At 41.6% G+C, this 3,986-nt stretch overlaps 1 long non-coding RNA gene across 1 annotated transcript; it reads right to left on the bottom strand.

The window, feature by feature from the left end:
- Nucleotides 1-2,790: 2,790 nt before the first annotated feature.
- On the bottom strand, nt 2,791-3,773 carry LOC123108192 (uncharacterized). The gene is made up of 3 exons (XR_006451853.1): nt 3,472-3,773; nt 3,148-3,335; nt 2,791-2,930 (listed from the first exon to the last, which is right to left on the bottom strand). It is a non-coding gene; the product is annotated as an uncharacterized lncRNA (long non-coding RNA).
- Between the last annotated feature and the right edge of the window lie 213 nt (nt 3,774-3,986).

The raw sequence follows: 3,986 nt of genomic DNA, 5'->3' as shown, positions 1-3,986 counted from the left end.
GACCGGGGTGATGCCCCACTAATATTCTTCATGCGATTGTTCAATCTCCTCGGGGTGATCAATCTTCTGCATATGCATCGATCTACTATAACATCAATTCAACTAAGGTTTATTCCTCTATAGATCTGATCTTTGCAAGCACTTCAGTGGCTGGATTTCTCATTGTTCTAATCTCCCCTTTGTTTGGGGTGCAATTTGTTTCTCTGGGTATATTTATCCTATACTAGTCCATGATGGCGCGCGTTGCTGCGCCCATCTATTTTTTCAATAAAATAGTATTGATATTTATGAATTTATATGAGAGATAAAACATTAAGGTAGCTCGTAAAATGATTGCCACCTCAATGGAAGAGGGGGTTTGGCAATGAAGAAGTGCAATAGTTAGCGAGTAGCTTCCGAAGAAGGCTTGCACAGTACAAGGGACTATCTGATAAAAAAATGTAAATATTCTAGGGACAAGACGGCAAACCATATGACCAAATCCTCCACTATGATAGCAATACAACCAACAATACTTACCAGTTAATTTAATCAGGTAACTTTATGTGTCTTTATAAAATGGATCTATAATAAATTACTTCAAAAACTGTTTTTGTAAGTTAAGGTTCCAACATATACCCGCAAAAAAAAAGGTTCCAACGTATACTGCATTGTTCATATCTATATGAACTCCTATCGAAATAGGAGAAAATGAAATCAGAAGTCTAACCATCTTATTGATAGGTAATGCAGAGCAACCATCTGATCTACCCTCAAAAGAAAAAACAACCGTTTAATCTGCACCTATGAGCAGATTTTATTGACTGTTACTATCGCCCTAGAACTGTTCAGTAAGGAAGTTCTCACTTGATACATCATGGACATGACAATGCAATACTGCCTAGATAGCTTAACTGCTGCCATTACCTCTTTTCCAAATTGTGAACTTACATAACATCAGTGCGGAAAAGAACCGCGTGATGGTCATGCGGCCTGGCACCAACACTTGCTGGAAATGGAATGAAATATTGTTGACTTCAAAAATTGAAATATATTTATACATTTCAAATTTCCAGAAATATATGAGAGCACCAAACAGAACATATGTGATGACTGCAGGAAAAACTTCACAGGAAGTGCCATTTGCAAAAAAACAGGTCGTTGGCCCTCTAGAAAATACACCAATCAATCATGGACTGCACAGCAAGGCAAACTCAGTTGTAGAACTAATTCAGATGGAACCTAAAACAAAAATGTGTTTTAACTTTCAACTAAGCAAAATCTATTAGTATCTGTATCTATTAGTATCTGTATCATGGCCAGCAAAATAGAAGTTGCTCCACAACCTTATCTCTAGATACAAAACTGACCAAGACAAAGCAATAAAATACTCAACATCAGTTTTAACAACAGGAAAATAAAAAAAAGGAAACTCTAGAGAGTTGAGCCTAACTGACGTGACAAGTCATCTTCTTTAGTTCCTCGACTGGTATTTCAAATGACTCTGGATTTTCAGTTCCATTCCTTAGATGACTTGGATTAGATCAAAATTAACCAGAACATATAGATATTTTTGTTTCATGATTCTTCATAAATCTGCAGTGGTATTAAGATTCTTCGTAATATTTAGCCAAGGCAATACATCTAATTTTGAAGAATAATAATTCAAAGTTAGTAGTATCTATTTTAACAGAAGCCTTATTTGGCGGTACATAACCAGTGCTCTAGCTATATAATGTCTTCACTGATGTAGAGCCTAAGCATGAGAAAAAGAGATGTTTCATGCTCGTCACATGAATATGCAAATAAAATAAGTATTGCTTGGCGGAACAAGCCAACTTGTTAGGCATGTACAATGGTGGCATATGAATACATATGCCCCATAACAAAAAGTAATTTGAGGCACCTATATTAATTTTTTCTCTTCAATGCAAGCTATCACTAGTAGGACTCATTAAGAAATAGAAAATAAAGACTCTAGTACACATGCATCTCTACTTTTCACTCCAACCTTTTCAGTTTTTGTCACCGGACCACACTTTTTCTCTTCACGCACCCGGCCCCTGGAGAGGATCTCGCTTCCCTATTCGAACATACTTTACGTCATATCCGATCCTACATGGCATGTGAGGCATCACCTTGAGGCTATGCATTGTACATGCCCTTATACTCCGTTCTTATACTGTAATTGATTGTAACGATCCTCCGCTGCTCCGACTCTCTACATCCGCGCATCAGCGCCCCTTCGCATCGCCCATTGAATCCTCCGTCGCCGAGTTCACTCGCAACACACTCGTCTGCTGGATCTCGTTGCACAACTCTCGATCCCCTCGCCCGACCGCAATGGTTGGATCCTCTGTCTAGAGCCCCCGCCGAATTGTGGCGACTGTGCGAGCCTTTTTTCTGGCAAAGACTATGCGAGCCTGCGTCTCGATTGGGGGAGATATACAGCACATGGGCCCAATTAACACAAAACGTCCCAAAAAACCACCAGAGCAGCGGCCCGAGAACATTAGCGTTTGTCAGGACAACTATACGCGCGATTTAGGTACTATTAAGAGCGAATCCGACGGCCAAAAACGACTAAAAGTGGCGATGCAATGATTAGAAATGTTGATGGCCCGAGAGGGCTGGGAGGATGCTCGGTTATAATGTATTTAAATAATAAAAAGTTGAAACAATCACTTGTAGGAAATATTCGCAAAGCCAATGAAGGGATGGATCTGGTACCAGACAACTACAAATCACTGGCATACATATATAGTGCAAATCTGCAACATGTAATAACACACTCATGTTGATCTGATATAAGTATACACATTATGAAGGTGAAGCGCATATCCTCAATGTGAAAAAAAAAAGATTTCACGGAAAGATAAATGGAGGAAAGTACATGGAGTATGGTCCTAGGATTTATCTCTCACCGGCACCTCTTCATTGCGCTTTTGGACCTGCAGTAACCAGAAAATATAGATCAGACAGTGCCATTTTGATACTCGTGTTTGCCAAAACGCCATTAAATCGCTCCATGAGGGATCACATATTTATTTGAATAGAGAAAGATATTATAGCCAGAAAAGACTAATTTCTAAACTATGTCATGTATTTTTTGTATCAAGGCTAACCGATCATACAACACTGCATAATCTTACTTCAAAGACAGCTTACCTTGGATCAGCACACAAGACATTTACACACGACAGATCCTCCACATGAACTGCATGCTCCAAGAACAAAAGAACAAGATCCGCCACATTATCTCGAGCAGGAGATGAAGGCCTAGTGCACGACGACTGCTGACTATTGAATTGGCGGATTGAGGCGACCAAAGATGTGAAGGGCCTCCAACAACTTTACTAACAACACCAGCAACAATTTTGGAGAGAAAAACAACATCATTAGATGGGGGAGGAGGAGCGCAGGGATACAAAATATATGCAACATGGAAGATGACATAGCATCAACAAACGGAGGAAAAGCATATATACGCACATCTGGGCGTGAACTAAGGAGGATGTGGCAGCGGGATTGTAACACACACATCCACCGTCGGCGCCGGAGAGTAACGCGCCTCGACCGCCATTATTGATTGTAACGATCCTCCGCTGCTCCGACTCTCTACATCCGCGCATCAACGCCCCTTCGCATCGCCCATTGAATCCCTCGTCGCCGAATTCACTCGCATCCCACTCGTCTGCTGGATCTCCTTGCGCAACTCTCGATCCCTCGCCCGACCGCGACGGTTGGATCCTCTGTCTGGAGCCCCCGCCGAATTGTGACGACTGTGTGAGCCTTTTTTCCGGGAAAGACTGTGCGAGCCCGCGTCTCGATTGGAGGAGATATACAGCCCATTGGGCCCAATTAACACAAAACGTCCCAAAAAACCACCAGAGCAGCGGCCCGAGAGCGTTAGTGTTTGTCAGGACGACTGTAAGCGCGGTTTAGGTGCTACTAGCACAAATGCCCGTGCGTTGCCACGGGTATAGGTTACAATGTATTTTAATTCA

This window comes from Triticum aestivum, chromosome 5A (assembly GCF_018294505.1).
Source record: "Triticum aestivum cultivar Chinese Spring chromosome 5A, IWGSC CS RefSeq v2.1, whole genome shotgun sequence".
In the NCBI taxonomy this organism is placed as follows: Eukaryota; Viridiplantae; Streptophyta; class Magnoliopsida; order Poales; family Poaceae; genus Triticum; species Triticum aestivum.
This window is presented reverse-complemented; position numbering and strand designations above follow the sequence as displayed.